This window comes from Pseudophryne corroboree, chromosome 6, assembly GCF_028390025.1.
Source record: "Pseudophryne corroboree isolate aPseCor3 chromosome 6, aPseCor3.hap2, whole genome shotgun sequence".
Taxonomy (NCBI): Eukaryota; Metazoa; Chordata; class Amphibia; order Anura; family Myobatrachidae; genus Pseudophryne; species Pseudophryne corroboree.
This window is the reverse complement of record NC_086449.1, coordinates 35,728,224-35,754,646: the sequence shown is the minus strand read 5'-3', so window position 1 is coordinate 35,754,646 and position 26,423 is coordinate 35,728,224. Positions and strand designations below refer to the sequence as shown.

Here is a 26,423-nt window from a genome sequence, read left to right as displayed (position 1 = left end):
CAACTGAGAGAACGCTGCACGTCCTCGCCCTATCATCTCCAATGCACGAGTGAAAATGGTGGCGATGCGCGGCTCCTTATATAGAATACGAATCTCTCGAGAATACGACAGCGGGATGATGACATTCGGGCGCGCTCGGGTTAACCGAGCAAGGCGGGAAGATCCGAGTCCGCCTCGGAACCGTGTAAAATGGGTGAAGTTCGGGGGGGTTCGGATCTCGACGAACCGAACCCGCTCATCTCTACATACAACACATCATGAAACATATAATAGGCATATATAACACAGTCGGAAAAATATTAATCATTTAATTAAAAAGCCACAAGTACTTCTAAACAAATAGCCAATATACTATGTTGCTAAACGTTAGTCAGTAACATGCACTAGTGCGTTCCTGCCTACACAGCCCTTATAGCAGAGTACATCGCAGCTCAGCATGCACTACATGAAAATGGCGCTGAGTCCAGCCCTCTACACCTTGTAAGAATACCAAGTACTGCGAGAATTCGACGCCGGGAGGATGACGTTCGGCTTCGAAAAAGGCGCTGAGATCCGAGCCAGGACTCGTATCTCCTCAGATTCGCTATGTTCAGGTGGGTTCTGTTTCCAAGAAACCGAACCCGCTCATTTTTATATACAGATGGAGCCTGGCTCATCTAGGCTTCTCTGCTGTGCCTAGGTGCACCAAGGCTTATTAGCATAAGTCTTTCATCTATTGTTCTCAGCTGCAATACAATACAGAGAGAACAATACAGGAGGGGATTAAGTCATTACAGCAGGGGATGAAGTCCGACAGCACTGGCTCAGTTATTCCTATTAAAGGGATAGATGAGCATGGCTCCATCTGTATACATCAAGTTGTGGGTATACCGAACACCCAAGAGTCTATCTATTGAACGCACGCGCGCGCACGCACGCACGCACGCACGCACGCACGCACGCACGCACGCACACACACACACACACACACACACACACACACACACACAGTGTCCAGGTGGGACTGCAGTCATAGGAGGAGATGTGCTAAGCAAGAAAAGAGTGAAGTTGCCCATGGCAACCAATCAGCAGCTGGGACCACAGACAGTACAGATCTTACAGCCTGATGGGTGGTTTGCACAGCATAATTGGGAAAACACAGGCACAGGGGACAAAGTACAGTACATATGGATAAGGGGGAGGGGGGTCAGTAATAAACTTACAGATGGGGAGATGGAACATAATAAGAAGCATGCAGCTATATGAATGTGTGTATACATGTACGTACGTATACACACAATTTAATATCCCCATCAGACCCCTGTCCCTTTTCTCTGTATATGTATAATGATGCAATTCACCCCATACCTTGCACTGGCCCTGCACAAAGAGCACAGAGCCCTGAGGGTGACGCTGCGCCATACTCCGGGCATTGCTGTAGTTCCTGGTGAAGGTAGCCCCACCCATTCCTAATGACATCATGATGCCATGTGATATCGGGGAGTGGGCAGTACAGGCTGCCGGGGCACCCAGTTATGATGCTGATCTCAACAGCCCATATAGACTGTTCAACCAATGTTCAGTTAATTTACGGCATACAATGACAGAAGGTTGCATCCTCTTCCCGGGAAATAAAGCATTCAGATGTGTATTGTGATTGGAGATCTTCCTGCCACTGGGCCTGATTCTGAGTGACACATTGCTGCTACTGCTTTTCTGTACAGTCATGTCATTGTTCTCACTTTCATAGGCAAATGCGACATTTGGCCATGATAAGTGGCATATCCATTGGCCTGAAAGCACAATTCTTTCCTCACTAGTGTTGTAGAGTGCCAAGGCATAGCCATTTGCGAAATTGACATAACAAGCGGAAGGCGTGAAAGTGATAATTATATTATATACTGACAATTTACTCTGAGTTACTGCAATTACTGAGATCATCATTGTCCTATGTCACATTCTCTCTTTCCAGATTCATCATCCTCCTCACCTTTTACTATTATGCAGCCAAATAATATCACAGCTGACACAGAAGGTTCCGTGACTCTCAGCTGCTCATACAGACTTATCAGTGGTTACAGAGATAGGGATATCCTGTGGGTCAGTGTTTACTGGAGAGTGAACAGCACAAGTGGCCCTTACGCCTACCACCCCTACCAGGACATGGTCCATCCCAGGTATAAGGGAAGAACAGAGATAAAAGGACTAGCAGATCTCCACATACAGGGGGTGCAGGTAGAAGACAGCGCCACCTACTACTGCTTTCTGGTGATCAAGCTGTGTGTAGATACTGAGACATCACAACGCATGGCTGCACATGGAGAAGGAACCAGGCTGATCTTGAAAAGTAACAAAATCAATAACAAAATATAAAGGAAAATTATTTGTTTCAAGAGTATGAAAATGGTTCCTAAACATTAGTGTGTAAACATGGATAAAGATCCACATACAGGGGGTTATTCAGGATTGTTAGCAAACCAAAAAAGTTAGCAATTGGGGAAAACCATGTGCACTGCAGGGGGGCAGATATAACATGTGCAGAGAGAGTTAGATTTGGGTGGGGTGCGTTCAAACTGTAATTTAAATTGCAGTGTAAAAATAAAGCAGCCAGTATTTATCCTGCACAGAAACAAAATAACCCACCCAAAGCTAACTCTTTCTGCACATGTTATATCTGCCCCACCTGCAGTGCAACATGGTTCTGCCCAATTGCTAACTTTTTTGGTTTACTAGCAAACTTGAATAACCCCCTGTATGTGGATCTTTTATGTCGATACCCTATAGAAGCCTATGGTCTTCTTACCGCCGCTGCCACATCCCGCCGCCACCCTGCGCTACTCACGATGACTTCCCCCCCCCCCGGGATACCTGTGTGTCCAGTAAGCTGCTGCTGGTGCGGCCCCCCTCCTCCTTCTTCCCCGCAGCACAGCCTTGTCTCCTTCCGGCTGCAGGGGGAAGGAGGAGGACATCATCGCGGGGGCCTCCTATACCGTATTGCGATGTTAATCACATATGTTAGTACATATGCGATTAGCATCACTGCGGTAGGCGGCGAGGGGTCGCGATCCATTATAGTACATCTTGCCCCAAATGTATTAAGCCTTAAAAAGTGATAAAGTGTAGACAGGTAAAGAGTGATAATACATACCTCCCAACTGTCCTGATTTTCACGGGACAGTCTAATTTTTTGGGGGTCTGTCCCGCTGTCCCTCCCGTGGGCCGCAGTGTCCCGCAGTGGTGGTGGTGGTGGGGGGCAGTTGGGAGGATCCCTGTCACTCGCTGCTCTGCTGAGTTTAGAGCAGAGCAGCGGTGAATAGACGCTGTGTGCATGCATTTATTCCAGTGAGCCAGAGGAACTGGGGACATGGCCAGCAGCTCACGGAGCTGTGACAGAAATGGGAGGCGTGGCTCATGATTGAGTCATTCACATGAAGCCACACACCCTTTCATCAGGCCACACACCCTTTTCAGTGCCGCACGGCTTGGCCGCGCATAGCGTCCCCCTTTCATGCCTCCAGATGCCTGGAGATATGTTTAAGTGCCAGCTAATCAACTTCTAACTGTCATTTTTCAAACACAGCCTGTGACATCACAGTTAGGAACTGGTTATCTGGTACTTTATCTCTCTTTATCCATCTCCACTTTATCATATTTTAAGGCTTAATACATTTGGGCCAAAGATCTGTATAGTGAATAAGGGTTAATTATCAAAAACAATTCAGGTAATGCCAGGATTTACAGCTATAGTGCAGTAAGTAGTTAGATATTTAGAGAAAACTTGAGATGTGATTGACAGGAATTCATGTACGCTAAATATTGTATTGTGACTGGCAATTGTATAGCACATTGTTTTTCTTTCTTTGTGATATTGTTGCCCACTAGGGTTCATTTTTGTTAGGAGCCAATTAAGCTACCAGCATATTTTTGGATTGTGGGAGGAAACCAGAGTACCCAGAGGGAACCCTCACAAGCACTGGGAGAATATACAAACTCCACACTGTTAGGGCTGTGCACAATGTAGTTATTATTCTCACTTTGAGGTATCTACATTGTTATTATAATGGAGCTGTTGGGGTAATAAGGCTTACACCTATTACCAACACCTTAGTAGCCCTTCTGTCTTGGAGATTCAAAGTACTGGATACAGCTGGCTGGGGAGCAAGAAATCACACTAGACACAGTTGTCAGTATAATACTGCTTTGTCCTTCCTATGACTGAGAAAGCTTTTATTTATACCAAGTAAGAAGTGGTCTCATTACATGCCCTCCAATCACAGTGAAGTATTCATGATAAAATTAGGTAATGATACAAAGTACAAGTTTCAGTGACATATAAGGAAGTATACATAAGACATATTCCCAAACTATTCTGAGAGTCTGTCTTGTCAAACAATGAGGCCATTGCTGAGGATATTCTATTTCTGTCATTCTCTGTCCTCTGGCTTCGCATTCTTTCTTGTAAAGTATTTAAGGAAAACGCCTGTTGTCTCAAGCACATATACAAGCAATGATGACCTTTCAGTATATGTAAAGGTTTATATATACAGTATTTAGAATGTATTGAAACATTAATACAGCAAAAGCATTTTAATCAATATTATTCCTATAAACCCCTTTTTTGATTAAAATCTTACTCTGATCCTGCCTTACACATATTGTTATAATAATAACCAGAGCACTTCTGATACCTTATATCACCTTATATGTTATCAAAAGGACCATATATGGATGGATGACAACCGATCATTCAGTACCTATACTCCCATTAAACTATGACAATACTATTCCTTCTTAAACCATTAGGGGATGTGAACAATACATACACATACTTCTATTTCCCATGTGAGGTATTTTGCATTTACTACATGTTTCATCCTTTGTGCGCACAACAAGCGCTTTTACTGGGGTGATACTTTTAGTAATCATTTTTTCTGAAACTGCAGGATAGATAACAATTCCAAAGAACAAGCAGAATCAATACTAATATTATCCCTATCACTGGATATATCAGAATGTTATATGCTTTAATGAATGATGGAGATTTACCTGTAAATATATCCCACCAATGATGCTGTAAGTTTCCCTTTAATTCAGCTGCTATTTCTACTTATTTTTCTGCTTCTATAATTGTTTACATCTGAGCGTGACGAGCTGAATATTTTACTTTCTCTAGATGTAGTGCAAGCTTTTATGTATTGTTAATGGCATTGATAATAGCCCGAACCTTTTTTGAGAATATCATTTGCCCCCCTGATGTCACCTGTTGTGTCTGTAATATCTCTAAACTAAGTATTGTTATTAACACGTAAAAAGGATTCATGGTGACTCGATCTTCACAGCCAGCTTCTTACAGTATGAGGTATGTATTCAAGTCTCTTTTCCCTCAATCATGACTGCTGTAAGAGTTGTTAGCAAATCCTGGAATGGACCATCAAAATGTGGTTATAGTGCTTTCTTGACTTTGCGCTTAGTATAGACACAATCTCCTGGTTGTAATGAACGTCCTCCTACAATGAAGACAAGATCTGGAAGAGATGCAAACACTGTATTGTGTACATTAGTCATTTGTTTGCTTAACAAGGTAACATAAGTAGTCATATCTCAATGATTACGTTACAACCGCTGGGGAAAATAACATCCTGTCTTAAGTGCTGTCATGAATAACACTACATATGGTGTCAGCTTGTGTTTCTTATTGGGTGTGGTTCTGAGTATAGGGTTATAGGTAGACACTCAACCATGTTTTCTTTGTTTCTGCCCCTATTTCCTGTATCTTTTTAATTTAAGGGTGCTGTTCAGGTGTTCTACCCTACTACTTGCCTCTGACGTGTGTGTGTGTGTGTGTGTGTGTGTGTGTGTGTGTGTGTGTGTGTGTGTGTGTGTTGGGGATGTGTGTGAAATGCCTGACTGATACCCAAGTCCTGCATTATGTGTTGCATTATTTCTCCTGTGAAAGGAGGTCCTCTGTCTGATTCAATTGTTTCCGGTACCCTATATCTACAGATCACTTCTGCCATTAGTTTCTTAGCTGTATCTTTGGTAGTGGCTTTAGCTGCTGGACAAGCTTCTGGCCACCCATTAAATACATCTACAGTATGCATACCAAAACAAATTCATATATACCACATTTAGGCATCTGTATATAATCTATCTGTAGTTTCTGCAATGGGTATATTGGTCTAGGTGTGTGTTTCTGCAGCACTTTTACTCTTTGTCCTGGATTGTGTTGACCACAAACCCAGCAGGCTGCTACATACATATGCAGTGGCTGCATTGTTAAATCCTGGAGCTATCCGGTGCTGGAACACAATGTTTGACATGGCTTCTTTAGAGTTATGCAATGGTCCATGGGTTACTTGGGTCATCATAGGAAATAGGGCTCTTGGTAAGCACCATTTTTCATCTTTTGCCCACAAGCCTTCTTCTGTAGGTGCAGCTCCTATTTTCTCCCAATTAGCTTTTTCCTCTTGTGAGGCCTGTTTCTGATATTGTATTAGAGTTTCTTCTGTAATTGCCTCACTGTCTTGAGTGTTATATGCTTGAGAACGTTCTTTTAATGCAGCCTGCTTAGCTGACTGTTCAGCGAATTAATTTCCTTTAACTTCAGGTGTTTGTTCCTTGGTATGTGCTTGTATCTTTACTACTGCTACCATTTTTGGTAGCTCCAATGCTGTAAACAGTTCTCTTATTAGTTGAGCATGTTTAATGGGTTTTTCTGTTGTTCCTGTAAAGTCTCTGCTCTTCCATATAGGTCTGTGGTCATGGGCCACTCCCCAGGCATATCTTGAGTCAGTGTGTTAGCTGTTTGGTTTTCCGCTATTTTACATGCTGTTGTGAGTGCTTTTAGGCCCTCATTCCGAGTTGTTCGCTCGTTATTTTTTTCTCGCAGCGGAGCAATTAGTCGCTAATGCGCATGTGCAATGTCCGCAGCGCGACTGCGCCAAGTAAATTTGCTATGCAGTTAGGTAATTTACTCACGGCATTACAAGGTTTTCTCTTCGTTCTGGTGATCGTAATGTGATTGACAGGAAGTGGGTGTTTCTGGGCGGAAGCTGGCCGTTTTATTGGAGTGTGCGAAAAAAACGCTACCGTTTCTGGGAAAAACGCGGGAGTGGCTGGAGAAACCGGGGAGTGTCTGGGCGAACGCTGGGTGTGTTTGTGACATCAAACCAGGAACGAAACTGACTGAACTGATCGCAGATGCCGAGTAAGTGTGGAGCTACTCAGAAACTGCTAAGAAGTGTCTATTCGCAATTTTGCTAATCTTTCGTTCGCAATTTTGATAAGCTAAGATTCACTCCCGGTAGGCGGCGGCTTAGCGTGTGCAAAGCTGCTAAAAGCAGCTTGCGAGCAAACAACTCGGAATGACCACCTTAGTTCAGATTCTTGCACAGAACAGTGTGGAGGGAGTGGTTCTTGGACCAGGACTTAACCCATCGTTGTTACTGCATAACCTGTACGTGGTGACCCTTTATGACAATACCTGGATCCATCCACAAACAGGGTAAGGTCTGCATTGTCCAATGCCAGTTCGGTAACATTATCAAGAGGAGACATCTCTGATTTCATGAGTATGTCTTCATCATATATTTCATCAGATAATGTGTACTTTCTCCCCTCTTTTGAATCCTCTACTGATAATAATGTAGCAGGATTCAATACTGTACAATGTGAAATGGTGATATTTGTAGGACTCAACAGCACCACTACATATTTGGTTAATCTAGCTGCTGAGAGATGTTTGGTACTAGCTTGATTCAGTATTTCTGTAACTGCATGTGGTACCTGTATTGTTAAGGGGTGGTTAAGCACAATGTCTGAAGCCTTGTCTTTACGTTTCAGGTGGACAGGTTGTACTATCAATAATCCAACATCCATCTTTCCTTTGGACCAGAGTTTGGATGGTACCCGGTCTAGCCATTCTGGAAGTTGATCACTTTGTGGCTTCTGTTCTTCCATCAACATTACAGCAACTAGTACAGTTTGTTGAAGCTTGTTGCTGGCTCTTGTGGATAATATTATTCCTTCACTTGTATACTGTACTGTGGCTTGAATGGCTGATAACACATTGGTTCCAAATAAATTGACTAGACAGTCTTCAGAGATGAGGAACTGTGCAGATACTGGAATGACTTCCTGTCCCACACTGATTTTCCAGGCTTGCTTTTCTTCAGAGGGACTGTTGTACCTGCCAGTCCTGTTCCTAATATAGTTTCTTTTGCTTACAGTTTTGTTGGTACCTCCTGTTGTCTTAATATAGTTCATCTTGCTCTGGTATCTATAATACAGTCCAATTGTTCCTCTCCTGGTAGGATAAGTGTGGTTGTTGCTTTGGGTCCAGGAGAGTCAATTACTTGGACCGGGAGATACTGTTCTGGAGCGCCTGTTTCCTATGGGCTGGCCTCAGAGGCTGCCCTATTCTGAGCCCATATTTTGTATTTGGAACAGTCCTTCATGTGTCCTTGTTCATTGCAGAAGAAACACAAACCCTTCTTTTTAGCTTCTTCTGAAGAGACTTTCCTTTGGGGCTTCTTTCCTGTGTTTCTGGACATCTGTTACTTGGATCTTGTTCCTGTTTCTTGCATTACATGGACAGTTAATCTAGGTACAAGCTCTTTTTCTTTCTATTTTCTTCTCTTCTTGTCTTTCTTCTATGGCCTCTAAGACTTGTAGGAGTGATTCCATGTTTAAGGTAGAAGCTTCTGGTCTAACCTGAAACAATTCTCCTCTCAGCGCTTCAGTGAGACCATTTAAGAAATGTGTTTTCAAGAGCCTTGCATGTTGGGCATTGGCCACATCAAATCCTCCATCTATATGTCCTTGATGCACAGTATCATGGTACTATCTGACAGTCTGACCACTCTTCTGTTTAATATCTGGAAATGCAGGTACTCTGTCTCTTTGCTGGTTACACCAGTGTTCTAATCTGTGCATGTACTGTTCCCCGCTTATCTTTGTCCTTTGTACATCCTTTGCTGGTGGATCTGCTATGTTTGCAGCAGCCCTTACTGGATATCCTCTTACTTCAGCTTCAGCTTTTGAACCCAATAACACTGAGTTTAGTTCTCGAAGATCTATCCGAGATCCTGTCCAAACAAGATTTATTCTCTTCATATAATTCAAGTATGCAATTGGACGCTTGGTGGGTCTGGAGTAGTGATGAGCACCGGAAATTTTTCGGGTTTTGTGTTTTGGTTTTGGGTTCGGTTCCGCGGCCGTGTTTTGGGTTCGAACGCGTTTTGGCAAAACCTCACCGAATTTTTTTTGTCGGATTCGGGTGTGTTTTGGATTCGGGTGTTTTTTTCAAAAAACCCTAAAAAACTGCTTAAATCATAGAATTTGGGGGTCATTTTGATCCCAAAGTATTATTAACCTCAATAACCATAATTTCCACTCATTTTCAGTCTATTCTGAACACCTCACACCTCACAATATTATTTTTAGTCCTAAAATTTGCACCGAGGTCGCTGGATGACTAAGCTCAGCGACCCAAGTGGCCGACACAAACACCTGGCCCATCTAGGAGTGGCACTGCAGTGTCACGCAGGATGGCCCTTCCAAAAAACACCCCCCAAACAGCACATGACGCAAAGAAGAAAAAAAAGAGGCGCAATGAGGTAGCTGTGTGAGTAAGCTAAGCGACCCTAGTGGCCGACACAAACACCTGGCCCATCTAGAAGTGGCACTGCAGTGTCACGCAGGATGGCCCTTCAAAAAACTACTCCCCAAACAGCACATGACCCAAAGAAGAAAAAAAAGAGGCGCAATGAGGTAGCTGTGTGAGTAAGCTAAGCGACCCTAGTGGCCGACACAAACACCTGGCCCATCTAGGAGTGGCACTGCAGTGTCACGCAGGATGGCCCTTCCAAAAAACACCCCCCAAACAGCACATGACGCAAAGAAGAAAAAAAAGAGGCGCAATGAGGTAGCTGTGTGAGTAAGCTAAGCGACCCTAGTGGCCGACACAAACACCTGGCCCATCTAGGAGTGGCACTGCAGTGTCACGCAGGATGGCCCTTCCAAAAAACACCCCCCAAACAGCACATGATGCAAAGAAAAAAAGAGGCGCAATGAGGTAGCTGTGTGACTAAGATAAGCGACCCAAGTGGCCAACACAAACACCTGGCCCATCTAGGAGTGGCACTGCAGTGTCACGCAGGATGGCCCTTCCAAAAAACACCCCCCAAACAGCACATGACACAAAGAAAAAAAGAGGCGCAATGAGGTAGCTGTGTGACTAAGATAAGCGACCCAAGTGGCCGACACAAACACCTGGCCCACCTAGGAGTGTCACTGCAGTGTCACGCAGGATGGACCTTCAAAAAACTACTCCCCAAACAGCACATGACGCAAAGAAGAAAAAAAAGAGGCGCAATGAGGTAGCTGTGTGACTAAGGTAAGCGACCCTAGTGGCCGACACAAACACCTGGCCCATCTAGGAGTGGCACTGCAGTGTCACGCAGGATGGCCCTTCCAAAAAACACCCCCCAAACAGCACATGACGCAAAGAAAAAAAGAGGCGCAATGAGGTAGCTGTGTGACTAAGATAAGCGACCCAAGTGGCCGACACAAACACCTAGCCCATCTAGGAGTGGCACTGCAGTGTCTCGCAGGATGGCCCTTCCAAAAAACCCCCCCCAAACAGCACATGACGCAAAGAAAAAAAGAGGCGCAATGAGGTAGCTGTGTGACTAAGATAAGCGACCCAAGTGGCCGACACAAACACCTGGCCCACCTAGGAGTGGCACTGCAGTGTCATGCAGGATGGCCCTTCAAAAAACTACTCCCCAAACAGCATATGACGCAAAGAAGAAAAAAGAGGCGCAATGAGGTAGCTGTGTGACTAAGATAAGCGACCCTAGTGGCCGACACAAACACCTGGCCCATCTAGGAGTGGCACTGCAGTGTCACACAGGATGGCCCTTCCAAAAAACACCCCCCAAACAGCACATGACGCAAAGAAAAATGAAAGAAAAAAGAGGTGCAAGATGGAATTGTCCTTGGGCCCTCCCAACCACCCTTATGTTGTATAAACAGGACATGCACACTTTAACCAACCCATCATTTCAGTGACAGGGTCTGCCACACGACTGTGACTGAAATGACGGGTTGGTTTGGACCCCCACCAAAAAAGAAGCAATTAATCTCTCCTTGCACAAACTGGCACTACAGAGGCAAGATGTCCACCTCATCATCATCCTCCGATATATCACCGTGTACATCCCCCTACTCACAGATTATCAATTCGTCCCCACTGGAATCCACCATCTCAGCTCCCTGTGTACTTTGTGGAGGCAATTGCTGCTGGTGAATGTCTCCACGGAGGAATTGATTATAATTCATTTTAATGAACATCATCTTCTCCACATTTTCTGGATGTAACCTCGTACGCCGATTGCTGACAAGGTGAGCGGCGGCACTAAACACTCTTTCGGAGTACACACTTGTGGGAGGGCAACTTAGGTAGAATAAAGCCAGTTTGTGCAAGGGCCTCCAAAATGCCTCTTTTTCCTGCCAGTATAAGTACTGTCTGACGTGCCTACTTGGATGCGGTCACTCATATAATCCTCCACCATTCTTTGAATGGGGAGAGAATCATATGCAGTGACAGTAGACGACATGTCCGTAATCGTTGTCAGGTCCTTCAGTCCGGACCAGATGTCAGCATCAGCAGTCGCTCCAGACTGCCCTGCATCACCGCCAGCGTGTGGGCTCGGAATTCTGAGCCTTTTCCTCGCACCCCCAGTTGCGGGAGAATGTGAAGGAGGAGATGTTGACAGGTCGCGTTCCGCTTGACTTGACAATTTTCTCACCAGCAGTTCTTTGAACCCCTGCAGACTTGTGTCTGCCGGAAAGAGAGATCCAAGGTAGGTTTTAAATCTAGGATCGAGCACGGTGGCCAAAATGTAGTGCTCTGATTTCAACAGATTGACCACCCGTGAATCCTTGTTAAGCGAATTAAGGGCTCCATCCACAAGTCCCACATGCCTAGCGGAATCGCTCTGTGTTAGCTCCTCCTTCAATGTCTCCAGCTTCTTCTGCAAAAGCCTGATGAGGGGAATGACCTGACTCAGGCTGGCAGTGTCTGAACTGACTTCACGTGTGGCAAGTTCAAAAGGTTGCAGAACCTTGCACAACGTTGAAATCATTCTCCACTGCGCTTGAGACAGGTGCATTACACCTCCTATATCGTGCTCAGTTGTATAGGCTTGAATGGCCTTTTGCTGCTCCTCCAACCTCTGAAGCATATAGAGGGTTGAATTCCACCTCGTTACCACTTCTTGCTTCAGATGATGGCAGGGCAGGTTCAGGCGTTTTTGGTGGTGCTCCAGTCTTCTGTACATGGTGCCTGTACTCCGAAAGTGTGCCGCAATTCTTCTGGCCACCGACAGCATCTCTTGCGCGCCCCTGTCGTTTTTTAAATAATTCTGCACCACCAAATTCAAGGTATGTGCAAAACATGGGACGTGCTGGAATTTGCCCAGATTTAATGCACACACAATATTGCTGGCGTTGTCCGATGCCACAAATCCACAGGAGAGTCCAATTGGGGTAAGCCATTCTGCGATGATCTTCCTCAGTTGCCGTAAGAGGTTTTCAGCTGTGTGCGTATTCTGGAAAGCGGTGATACAAAGCGTAGCCTGCCTAGGAAAGAGTTGGCGTTTGCGAGATGCTGCTACTGTTGCCGCTGCTGCTGTTCTTGCGGCGGGAGTCAATACATCTACCCAGTGGGCTGTCACAGTCATATAGTCCTGAGTCTGCCCTGCTCCACTTGTCCACATGTCCGTGGTTAAGTGGACATTGGGTACAACTGCATTTTTTAGGACACTGGTGAGTCTTTTTCTGAGGTCTGTGTACACTTTCGGTATCGCCTGCCTAGAGAAATGGAACCTAGATGGTATTTGGTACCGGGGACACAGTACCTCCAACAAGTCTATAGTTGGCTCTGCAGTAATGATGGATACCGGAACCACGTTTTTGACCGCCCAGGATGCCAAGGCCTCAGTTATCCGCTTTGCAGCAGGATGACTGCTGTGATATTTCATCTTCCTCGCAAAGGACTGTTGGACAGTCAATTGCTTGGTGGAAGTAGTAAAAGTGGTCTTACGACTTCCCCTCTGGGATGACCATCGACTCCCAGCAGCAACAACAGCAGCGCCAGCAGCAGTAGGCGTTACACTCAAGGATGCATTGGAGGAATCCCAGGCAGGAGAGGACTCGTCAGAATTGCCAGTGACATGGCCTGCAGGACTATTGGCATTCCTGGGGAAGGAGGAAATTGACACTGAGGGAGTTGGTGGGGTGGTTTGCGTGAGCTTGGTTACAAGAGGAAGGGATTTACTGGTCAGTGGACTGCTTCCGCTGTCGCCCAAAGTTTTTGAACTTGTCACTGACTTATGATGAATGCGCTGCAGGTGACGTATAAGGGAGGATGTTCAGAGATGGTTAACGTCCTTACCCCTACTTATTACAGCTTGACAAAGGCAACACACGGCTTGAAAAATGTTGTCCGCATTTCTGTTAAAATACTTCCACACTGAAGAGCTGATTTTTTTGGTATTTTCACCAGGCATGTCAATGGCCATATTCCTCCCACGGACAACAGGTGTCTTCCCGGGTGCCTGACTTAAACAAACCACCTCACCATCAGAATCCTCCTTGTCAATTTCCTCCCCAGCGCCAGCAACACACATATCCTCCTCATCTTGGTGTACTTCAACACTGACATCTTCAATCTGACTATCAGGAACTGGACTGCGGGTGCTCCTTCCAGCACTTGCAGGGGGCGTGCAAATGGTGGAAGGCGCATGCTCTTCACGTCCAGTGTTGGGAAGGTCAGGCATCGTAACCGACACAATTGGACTCTCCTTGTGGATTTGTGATTTCGAAGAACGCACAGTTCTTTGCTGTGCTTTTGCCAGCTTAAGTCTTTTCATTTTTCTAGCGAGAGGCTGAGTGCTTCCATCCTCATGTGAAGCTGAACCACTAGCCATGAACATAGGCCAGGGCCTCAGCCGTTCCTTGCCACTCCGTGTGGTAAATGGCATATTGGCAAGTTTACGCTTCTCCTCCGATGATTTTATTTTAGATTTTTGAGTCCTTTTTTTACTGATATTTGGTGTTTTGGATTTTACATGCTCTGTACTATGACATTGGGCATCGGCCTTGGCAGACGACGTTGATGGCATTTCATCGTCTCGGCCATGACTAGTGGCAGCAGCTTCAGCACGAGGTGGAAGTCGATCTTGATCTTTCCCTATTTTTGGAACCTCAACATTTTTGTTCTCCATATTTTAATAGGCACAACTAAAAGGCACCTCAGGTAAACAATGGAGATGGATGGATACTAGTATACTTATGGATGACGAGCGACTGCCGACACAGAGGTAGCTACAGCTGTGGACTACCGTACTGCGTCTGCTAGTATAGACTGGATGATAATGATATAAAAAATATATATATATCACTACTGCAGGACAGGTATATATTGTATAATGACGTACCTGCTGGACACTGTCAGCACTGCAGACTCCTAAACTACTAGTATGAAGAAGATAGAAAAAAAAAACCCCACCACAGGTAGGTATACAATTATGGACGAGCGACTGCCGACACAGAGGTAGCTACAGCCGTGGACTACCGTACTGCGTCTGCTAGTATAGACTGGATGATAATGATATAAAAAAAATATATATATATATCGCTACTGCAGGACAGGTATATATTGTATACTGACGGACCTGCTGGACACTGTCAGCACTGCAGACTCCTAAACTACTAGTATGAATAAGATAGAAAAAAAAAAAACCACCACAGGTAGGTATACAATTATGGACGAGCGACTGCCGACACAGAGGTAGCTACAGCCGTGGACTACCGTACTGCGTCTGCTAGTATAGACTGGATGATAATGATATAAAAATATATATATATCACTACTGCAGGACAGGTATATATTGTATAATGACGGACCTGCTGGACACTGTCAGCACTGCAGACTCCTAAACTACTAGTATGAAGAAGATAGAAGAAAAAAACCCACCACAGGTAGGTATACAATTATGGACGAGCGACTGCCGACACAGAGGTAGCTACAGCCGTGGACTACCGTACTGTGTCTGCTAGCATAGACTGGATGATAATGATATAAAAAATATATATATATCACTACTGCAGGACAGGTATATATTGTATAATGACGGACCTGCTGGACACTGTCAGCACTGCAGACTCCTAAACTACTAGTATGAAGAAGATAGAAAAAAAAAACCCACCACAGGTAGGTATACAATTATGGACGAGCGATTGCTGACACAGAGGTAGCTTCAGCCGTGGACTACCGTACTGCGTCTGCTAGTATAGACTGGATGATAATGATATAAAAAATATATATATATCACTACTGCAGGACAGGTATATATTGTATAATGACGGACCTGCTGGACACTGTCAGCACTGCAGACTCCTAAACTACTAGTATGAAGAAGATAGAAATATAATGAATGACGGACCTGCTGGACACTGTCAGCAGAATGCGTTTATAGAATTAAAAAAAAAAACACCACACGAGTGTTTAACTTTTTCAGGCAGACAATATACTGGTGGTCACTGCTGGTCAGTCACACTGGCACTCTGGCAGCAAAAGTGTGCACTGTTAAATATGTACTCCTGCTATAACTGCTCCCCAGTCTCCCCCACAATTAAGCTGTGTGAGCAGTGAGCACTACTCAGCACAGTCAGATATACATAGATGATATTATCATGCAGCACACTGAGGCTGAGCACAGATATGGTATGTGACTGTGACTGTATCGTTTTTTTTCAGGCAGAGAACGGATTAATTAAACTGGTGGTCACTGGTCACACTATCAGCAAGTAGTACTCCTAATGCTCCCCCAAATTAGTAAATCAATCAGAATCCAAGTGGACTGTCTAATCTTTCTAAAGTCGGAGAGGACGCCAGCCACGTCCTCTCCCTATCAATCTCAATGCACGTGTGAAAATGGCGGCGACACGCGGCTCCTTATATAGAATCCGAGTCTCGCGATAGAATCCGAGCCTCGCGAGAATCCGACAGCGGGATGATGACGTTCGGGCGCGCTCGGGTTAACCGAGCAAGGCGGGAGGATCCGAGTCTGCTCGGACCCGTGCAAAAAAGGGTGAAGTTCGGGCGGGTTCGGATTCCGAGGAACCGAACCCGCTCATCACTAGTCTGGAGCTTTGAAATTATGTCATTTATATCTGATGCAGCCCATGGTCTGTGTTGTTCCTGTTGTCTAACAAAATTTCTAGTTCCGTGGCATTAAGGTCTCAAGTCTTTTGTACAGATACTGGGTATGCCGTGGTGGTCTCTTCAGGATATGGTGGTGGCTGTATCTGATAAAACATCTGGACATGTGGTGCACAGGTATTACATGAACATGGTGTACTAAGTTCCCCTGATTGTATTTTCTTACACTGTTCTCTTCTATGTATTATCCTTTTCCCAATAGTCTGGGGACTATTTGCCAGAAACGGGTTGTTCTTAGACATTATGGGTGTGTTCTGGCTATTGTCACAGGGTGGTTCGTTGGGGGGTACCCAATTATCACAAAAGAGGCAATGTTCATATCCTTCAGGTATACATTGGTAACATTGTGGACACTTTCTCTGTCTCAATTCCTTTTGCAGATCTGGATATATTGGTTTGTATGGTTCTGAGGAAACTGTATACCACTTGTCATTTCTTTTCTTCAGTACCACATTAGGTACTGGTGAGTGGTGTAAGGGTGCTGCAGGTGTAGTCGGGGTTGGTGCTGTGTTAGATACAAATGGTGGTGGTACCTGAGTCAATGGTGTCACTTTTGTTGGTGGGTTTAATACTGGTATCTGTATGTCCCATGCTATGTCTTCTAAAAATTCTGGTTCTTCTTTGGGCCGATATTCTGCCGCTACTCTCTTCCACATTTCTTCTTGATGTTTATTTTCAGTCTTTTTTTATCCAAACATTCTGTTCCCTTAAAAAAAAATCCCATCTCTTGAAATCGAAAGTCCCCTGAGGGGGAAATCCTGACCTTTTGGATAATTTTTGTATTCCCTTAATGGCTTCAGGACCTTCCTTTTGTCTGACTATCTCAATGGGAGTCTTGGGCACTTCATCCGCCATAACCTTGCTCCCCTGTGCCCCCATATGGGTTAATGGTCACAGTTACCTTAGTGCCTCCGTATGGGTTCCTGGTCACAGATACATTATGTATAGCCTGACGCTTTCAAGGTCCTTATTTTATCCTCTCTCTAGATTCAATTACCTTATATACCACCACTCCTATTACCTCCTGTATCCTTTTGTAAAGACAAAAATATTTGCCCTGCTTTTGCTCCTGTACCTCTTTTATTCATGAGCAAATTTAACACCAGTGATACCCAGATAATGCCTTGTAATTTCTTTAGGTAATTGTGGTCTGATGCATGTGTCCCCACCAATATGGTCAGTGCGTGTTGTGACTTTTTTTTAAATGTGATTCTCTAATGCACACCCCTGGAGTTGATCCTGTAAGCAGGATCCCCCGTAAATGTGGGTATGGGATCTCCTTTTGTTTGGAACTTTAAAACTCCTGTACAATGGCCCTCATTCCGAGTTCATTGCTCGCTAGCTACTTTTAGCAGCCGTACAAACGCATAGTCTTCGCCCATGGGGGAGTGTATTTTAGCATTGCAGGAGTGCGAACGCCTGTGCAGCAGAGTGCCTGCAAACACATTTTGTGCAGAACAAGACTAACCCTGTATTTACTTATTTTGTGTGATGATTGCTGTGAAGAGTGACGCAGAAATGACGTCAGATACCCGTCCAGCAAACTCCCGGCCACGCCTGCATTTTTCCAAACACTCCCAGAAAATGGTCACTTCCTGTCAATCTCCTTGCATTCGCCAGTGCGACTGAAAGCATCGCTAGATCCTGTGCAAAACCACGATGCTCATTGTACACGTATGAGGCGCGTGCGCATTGCGGTGCACATGCATGCGCAGATTAGCCCCATTCTGCCATAATCGCTGCGCTGCGAAAATCCGTAGCAAGCGATCAACTCGGAATGAGGGACAATGTGCACAACTAAGATCACTAGGCCCTTATTCCACCATTTAGTATTTTCCTATCACCTTGTACCCCCGCCTAGATTCCTAAAGACAGTATAATACGACTACCAGCGCTAAGAGACACACTAACGTAATTATTCCAATTTCTGTGCCCTCATCCATCTGCTATTTCTGATACTCTGATCTTCAGGTTATCCCCTTAAAATAATAATTCTTATATATATAATCTGATGTAACAGGTATATAGGGCTGGACTACAGGACACATACTGTGTGTCTGTACAGAAATACAATTTACTGGATAATATGTGATCACCTTTCACCTATCTTATTATACAACTTGTGACAGATATTTTCTAATTGAGATGTGTTCCTACAATGACCACTGTTTCCCCCACCTCCCTGTCTTCCACCCAGATACAAAAAACAGACCTACAGTATTTGCAATTCCTACAATTTTTAGTGCTGCTAAGACTGAACGTTTAAGCAAAACAAATACAGTTCTAACATAAATCTGGCAATCTAGACATATAACACAAATGTCATACACGACACCCTCCAGCCTTAGGAGCCCCGTAGGGTCACCTAGAGGAAACGTGAAGGACCCTGACCTGGAATCGTGGGTACGTATCCAGACACCTGACTTAAGAATGTCCACGTATCACTTTTTTCTCACCAAGGTCTATCTGCAAAAAAAAGATCTTTGGACCCAGGGGCTCCGTTCCCAAAAGACAGGACAAGCCTTTAGGTTGCATTCAGGAAGGGGTAGTCTTTGGTCCTCTGATCAATTTTGCCAGCCTTTTATATTCATCTCATGTACCACTCATACAACACACTCCTATCATGCAGTCATACACTAATAACAAGACAACTTATACTTTACAGACAGAAGGTTACTGGATTCTTGGATCCCCGCTAGCCCGTCCCCACTGAACCACATTATACCTCAGGAAGAGCTGAAAGAGGTTAAGAAGGTGCAAAGACACTTGTATTTGCTTACCCCACTGTACAGATTATTTCAGCTGGTTCCTGGGCATCAGGGGTTGGTCTGGTCAGTGGCGGCAGGAATGTGAAGGAATCCCAGATGAGCCCCCAGGAAATGTTGGGGTAATAAGGCCTACACCTATTACAACACCTTAGTAGCCCTTCCGTCTTGAAGATTCTGGATACAGCCGGCTGGGGAGCAAGAAATCACACTAGACACAGTTGTCAGTATAACACTGCTCTGTCCTTCCTGTGACAGAGAGCTTTTTAATTATACCAAAGAAAGAGGGGGCTCATTACATGCCCTCCAATCACAGTGAAGTAAAAAATTAGCTAATCATACAAAGTACAAGTTTCAGTGACATATAAGGGGGTGGTCTTCAGGTTGCCGAGGTGTATGTTTAAAGGTTTACATATACAGTATTTAGAATATATTGAAACATTAATACAGCAAAAGCATTTTAATCAATATTATTCCTACATCACAAATTGATTAATTTCATGTGTTCTGTAGAATCTTCTAAGGAATCAAAGGAATCCCCTAAGAAAGGACAAAATCTAGTGATCACTGTGTCCATCTCTGCTTCCCTCAAACTGGTCATCATATGTGTCATGTTTATCTACATAAAGACAACAGGTGAGGTGACTTCTACCTGGCTGATTGTATTTTGCCTTTTGCAGAAGAACCTTTTATACCATGGGGTATATTTACGAAAGTATGGGTTTTTAGAAGTGATGTTGCTCATAGCAACCAATTAGATTCTACTTATTTATCTAGCACATTCTAAAAGATAATAGCAAGAATCTGATCGATTGCTATGGGCAACATCTACACTTCTATAAACCTGCACTTTAGTAATTATTTTAAACATATATTATGCACTTTTCAGGAATTTAATTATGACGCATGTCTAATATGTGTCAAAATGTGAGTTTCCACACTATTCTAGATTTTCTAGAACTGCCTCATTATACCAAACATCAGCGAGGAGTTGCATAATTCTTGTGATATGTGAATTTAAAATGACAGTATATCTATAACTGCATCAATATACACTTTAGTTGCATCTGGAAGGAGATACTGCATATCGGGCCTAATTCAGTAAGGATTGCAAATTGCTGACCGCCGCCTCTTCCCCCCTTGATGAAGCAGAGATTGCGATCACCTTGCAATTTCTGCTTCATCATAGAAATTTGTGAAGCCCCCTGCCAGTGCAGGAGGCCCGACGCTATGTTCTTGATCGCAGCGGCCGCATGTGACATCACGCAACTGCCATAATCACGCCCCTGACACGCCCCCGTTTGGCCACCTCTGCCCCTCATTCGCACTGCACTACCCCCGCAACACTCCGTCTCCGGCCTGGAAACGGAGAGTTGCCGCCCTCACCCCGCGACCGCCTCTGCCTGATTGACAAGAAGAGGCAATGTAATTTTCTGCGCCCCCCCCGTTGAAAGTGCGGGTGTATACGGGGGATGGGTACTGTGCATGCACCCGCAGCAATTCATAATAATTCCGGTTGGTTTGCTATTTGTGATCCAACCTGAAATAGCTCCATCATTCCTTCTAAGGAGGACAAGTAGAGAACTTGCTTCTACAGTAGCTGGTATATATAATCAAGTGCATTCTACAAAATGATAGCTAAAAGCAGATCGGTTGCTATGGGTAACTTCTCCACATGTCACCTTTAATAGGTTTGATACATCTCTCACTTTGGGAGTCCATAACTTATTTGTCAAGGAGCCAAGGGGAAGTCACTGGAGGCAAGAAGGTGATCAGTCACATAGAACTTGTGATGTGCACCGGAAATTTTTCGGGTTTTGTGTTTTGGTTTTGGATTCGGTTCCGCGGACGTGTTTTGGATTCGGACGCGTTTTGGCAAAAACTTCCTGAAATTTTTTTTTCTGAATCTGGTGTGTTTTGGTTCGTTTGTTTTTTTTACAAAAAACCCTCAAAAACAGCTTAAATCATAGAATTTGGGGGTCATTTTGATCCCATAGTATTATTAACCTCAATAAACATAATTTCCACTCATTTCCAGTATATTCTGAACACCTTACACCTCACAATATTATTTTTAGTCCTAAAATTTTCACCGAGGTCGCTGGATCACTAAGCTAAGCGACCCAAGTGGCCGACACAAACACCTGGCCCATCTAGGAGTGGCACTGCAGTGTCAGACAGGATGGCACTTCAAAAAATAGTCCCCAAACAGCACATGATGCAAAGACAAAAAGAGGCGCAATGAGGTAGCTGTGTGACTAAGCTAAGCGACCCAAGTGGCCGACACAAACACCTGGCCCATCTAGGAGTGGCACTGCAGTGTCAGACAGGATGGCAGATAAAAAAAATTGTCCCCTAACAGCACATGATGCAAAGAAAAAAAGAGGTGCAATGAGGTAGCTGTGTGACTAAGCTAAGCGACCCAAGTGGCCGACACAAACACCTGGCCCATCTAGGAGTGGCACTGCAGTGTCAGACAGGATGGCACTTCAAAAAATAGTCCCCAAACAGCACATGATGCAAAGACAAAAAGAGGCACAATGAGGTAGCTGTGTGACTAAGCTAAGCGACCCAAGTGGCCGACACAAACACCTGGCCCATCTAGGAGTGGCACTGCAGTGTCAGACAGGATGGCACTTCAAAAAATAGTCCCCAAACAGCACATGATGCAAAGACAAAAAGAGGCGCAATGAGGTAGCTGTGTGACTAAGCTAAGCGACCCAAGTGGCCGACACAAACACCTGGCCCATCTAGGAGTGGCACTGCAGTGTCAGACAGGATGGCAGATAAAAAAAATTGTCCCCTAACAGCACATGATGCAAAGAAAAAAAGAGGTGCAATGAGGTAGCTGTGTGACTAAGCTAAGCGACCCAAGTGGCCGACACAAACACCTGGCCCATCTAGGAGTGGCACTGCAGTGTCAGACAGGATGGCACTTCAAAAAATAGTCCCCAAACAGCACATGATGTAAAGACAAAAAGAGGCACAATGAGGTAGCTGTGTGACTAAGCTAAGCGACCCAAGTGGCCGACACAAACACCTGGCCCATCTAGGAGTGGCACTGCAGTGTCAGACAGGATGGCACTTCAAAAAATAGTCCCCAAACAGCACATGATGCAAAGAAAAATGAAAGAAAAAAGAGGTGCAAGATGGAATTGTCCTTGGGCCCTCCCAACCACCCTTATGTTGTATAAACAGGACATGCACACTTTAACAAACCCATCATTTCAGCGACAGGGTCTTCCACACGACTGTGACTGAAATGACTGGTTGGTTTGGGCCCCCACCAAAAAAGAAGCAATCAATCTCTCCTTGCACAAACTGGCTCTACAGAGGCAAGATGTCCACCTCCTCCTCATCATCTGATTCCTCACCCCTTTCACTGTGTACATCCCCCTCCTCACAGATTATTAATTCGTCCCCACTGGAATCCACCATCTCAGGTCCCTGTGTACTTTCTGGAGGCAATTGCTGGTGAATGTCTCCACGGAGGAATTGATTATAATTCATTTTGATGAACATCATCTTCTCCACATTTTCTGGAAGTAACCTCGTACGCCGATTGCTGACAAGGTGAGCGGCTGCACTAAACACTCTTTCGGAGTACACACTGGAGGGGGGGCAACTTAGGTAAAATAAAAGCCTGTTTGTGCAAGGGCCTCCAAATTGCCTCTTTTTCCTGCCAGTATACGTACGGACTGTCTGACGTGCCTACTTGGATGCGGTCACTCATATAATCCTCCACCATTCTTTCAATGGGGAGAGAATCATATACAGTGACAGTAGATGACATGTCAGTAATCGTTGGCAGGTCCTTCAGTCCGGACCAGATGTCAGTACTCATTCCAGACTGCCCTGCATCACCGCCAGTGGGTGGGCTCGGAATTCTTAGCCTTTTCCTCGCAGCCCCAGTTGCGGGAGAATGTGAAGGAGGAGCTATTGATGGGTCATGTTCCACTTGACTTGACAATTTTCTCACCAGCAGGTCTTTGAACCTCTGCAGACTTGTGTCTGCCGGAAAGAGAGATACAACGTAGGTTTTAAATCTAGGATCGAGCACGGTGGCCAAAATGTAGTGCTCTGATTTTAACAGATTAACCACCCGTGAATCCTGGTTAAGCGAATTAAGGGCTCCATCCACAAGTCCCACATGCCTAGCGGAATCGCTCTGTTTTAGCTCCTCCTTCAATGTCTCCAGCTTCTTCTGCAAAAGCCTGATGAGGGGAATGACCTGACTCAGGCTGGCAGTGTCTGAACTGACTTCAGGTGTGGCAAGTTCAAAGGGATGCAGAACCTTGCACAACATTGAAATCATTCTCCACTGCGCTTGAGTCAGGTGCATTCCCCCTCCTTTGCCTATATCATAGGTAGCTGTATAGGCTTGAATTGCCTTTTGCTGCTCCTCCATCCTCTGAAGCATATAGAGGGTTGAATTCCACCTCATTACCACCTCTTGCTTCAGATGATGGCAGGGCAGGTTCAGGAGTGTTTGCTGGTGCTCCAGTCTTCGGCACGTGGATGAATGCCGAAAGTGGCCTGCAATTCTTCGGGCCACCAACAGCATCTCTTGCACGCCCCTGTCGTTTTTTAAATAATTCTGCATCACCAAATTCAATGTATGTGCAAAACATGGGACGTGCTGGAATTTGCCCACATGTAATGCATGCACAATATTGGTGGCGTTGTCCGATGTCACAAACCCCCAGGAGAGTCCAATTGGGGTAAGCCATTCTGCGATGATGTTCCTCAGTTTCCGTAAGAGGTTGTCAGCTGTGTGCCTCTTCTGGAAAGCGGTGATACAAAGCGTAGCCTGCCTAGGAACGAGTTTGCGTTTGCGAGATGCTGCTAATGGTGCCGCCGCTGCTGTTCTTGCTGCGGGAGGCAATCTATCCAGTGGGCTGTCACAGTCATATAGTCCTGAGTCTGCCCTGCTCCACTTGTCCACTTGTCCGTGGTTAAGTGAACATTGGGTACAACTGCATTTTTTAGGACACTGGTGACTCTATTTCTGAGGTCTGTCTACATTTTCGGTATCGCCTGCCTAGAGAAATGGAACCTTGATGGTTTTTGGTACCGGGGACACAGTACCTCCAACAAGTCTATAGTTGGCTCTGCAGTAATGATGGATACCAGAACCACGTTTCTCACCGCCCAGGATGCCAAGGCCTCAGTTATCCGCTTTGCAGCATGATGACTGCTGTGATATTTCATCTTCCTCACAAAGGACTGTTGGACAGTCAATTGCTTGGTGGAAGTAGTACAAGTGGTCTTCCGACTTCCCCTCTGGGATGACCATCGACTCCCAGCAGCAACAACAGCAGCGCCAGCAGCAGTAGGCGTTACACTCAAGGATGCATCGGAGGAATCCCAGGCAGGAGAGGACTCATCAGACTTGCCAGTGACATGGCCTGTAGGACTATTGGCTTTCCTGTGTAAGGAGGAAATTGACACTGAGGGAGTTGGTGGTGTGGTTTGCAGGAGCTTGGTTACAAAAGGAAGGGATTTAGTTGTCAGTGGACTGCTTCCGCTGTCACCCAAAGTTTTTGAACTTGTCACTGACTTCTGATGAATGTGATCTAGGTGACGTATAAGGGAGGATGTTCCAAGGTGGTTAACGTCCTTACCCCTACTTATTACAGCTTGACAAAGACAACACATGGCCTGACACCAGTTGTCCGCATTTCTGTTGAATTAATTCCACACCGAAGAGGTGATTTTTTTTTGTATTTTGACCAGGCATGTTAACGGCCATATTCGTCCCACAGACAACAGGTGTCTCCCCGGGTGCCTGACTTAAACAAACCACCTCACCATCAGAATCCTCCTTGTCAATTTCCTCCCCAGCGCCAGCAACACCCATATCCTCATCCTGGTGTACTTCAACAGTGACAGCTTCAATTTGACTATCAGGAACTGGACTGCGGGTGCTCCTTCCAGCACTTGCAGGGGGCGTGCAAATGGTGGAAAGCGCCACCTCTTCCCGTCCAGTGTTGGGAAGGTCAGGCATCGCAACCGACACAATTGGACTCTCCTTGGGTATTTGTGTTTTAGAAGAACGCACAGTTCTTTGCTGTGCTTTTGCCAGCTTAAGTCTTTTCATTTTTATAGTGGGAGGATGAGTGCTTCCATCCTCATGTGAAGCTGACCCACTAGTCATGAGGAACATAGGAGAGGGCCTCAGCCGTTCCTTGCCAATCCGTGTCGTAAATGACATATTGGCAAGTTTACGCTTCTCCTCAGACGCTTTTAATTTAGATTTTAATGAACTTTAGTTTTTTGGATTTTACATGCTCTCTACTATGACATTGTGCATCAGCCTTGGCAGATGACGTTGATGGCATTTCATCGTCTCGGCCATGACTAGTGGCAGCAGCTTCAGCGCGGGGTGGAAGTGGATCTTGATCTTTCCCTATTTTACCCTCCACATTTTTGTTCTCCATTTTTTAATGAGTGGAATTATATGGCAGTAATATATCAATAGCAATGGCCTACTACTATATATACTGCGCACAACTTAAATGCACCACAGGTATGGATGGATAGTATACTTGACAACACAGAGGTAGGTAGAGCAGTGGACTACTGTACCATACTGCTATGTATTATATACTGGTGGTCAGCAAAATTATGCACTGTCCTACTACTATATATTTACTGCGCACAACTTAAATGCACTATAGGTATGGATTGATAGTATACTTGACGACACAGAGGTAGGTAGAGCAGTGGCCTACTGTACCGTACTGCTATATATTATATACTGGTGGTCAGCAAAATTATGCACTGTCCTACTACTATATGTATACTGCGCACAACTTAAATGCACCACAGGTATGGATGGATAGTATACTTGACGACACAGAGGTAGGTAGAGCAGTGGCCTACTGTACCGTACTGCTATATATTATATACTGGTGGTCAGCAAAACTCTGCACTGTACTCCTCCTATATAATACTGGTAGTCCCCACAATAAAGCAGTGTGAGCACAGATATTTGCAGTACACTGAGCACAGATATGGAGCATTTTTCAGGCAGAGAACGTAGATATTTGCAGCACACTGAGCACAGATATTTGCAGCACACTTAGCACAGATATTTGCAGCACACTGAGCACAGATATTTGCAGCACACTGAACATAGAAACTGAGAGGACGCCAGCCACGTCCTCTCACGATCATCTACAATGCACAAGTGAAAAATGGTGCAGACGCGCGGCTCTTTATATAGAATACGAATCTCACGAGAATCCGACCTCGGGATGATGACGTTCGGGCGCTCTCGGGTTAACCGAGCAAGGCGGGAGGATCCTAGTCTGCTCGGAACCGTGCAAAAAATGGTGAAGTTCAGGCGGATTCAGATCCCGACGAACCGAACCTGCTCATCACTA

General features: G+C 45.1%; 1 long non-coding RNA gene across 1 annotated transcript in view; it reads left to right on the top strand.

Moving 5' to 3' along the window:
* Positions 1 to 2,239: 2,239 nt before the first annotated feature.
* LOC134934793 (uncharacterized) overlaps positions 2,240 to 26,423 on the top strand; it is a 56,921-nt gene continuing 32,737 nt past the window's right edge. The window contains exons 1-2 of the long non-coding RNA XR_010179807.1: positions 2,240 to 2,326; positions 19,549 to 19,671. This is a non-coding gene — a long non-coding RNA (uncharacterized LOC134934793). The remainder of the gene's footprint in view (positions 2,327 to 19,548; positions 19,672 to 26,423) is intronic.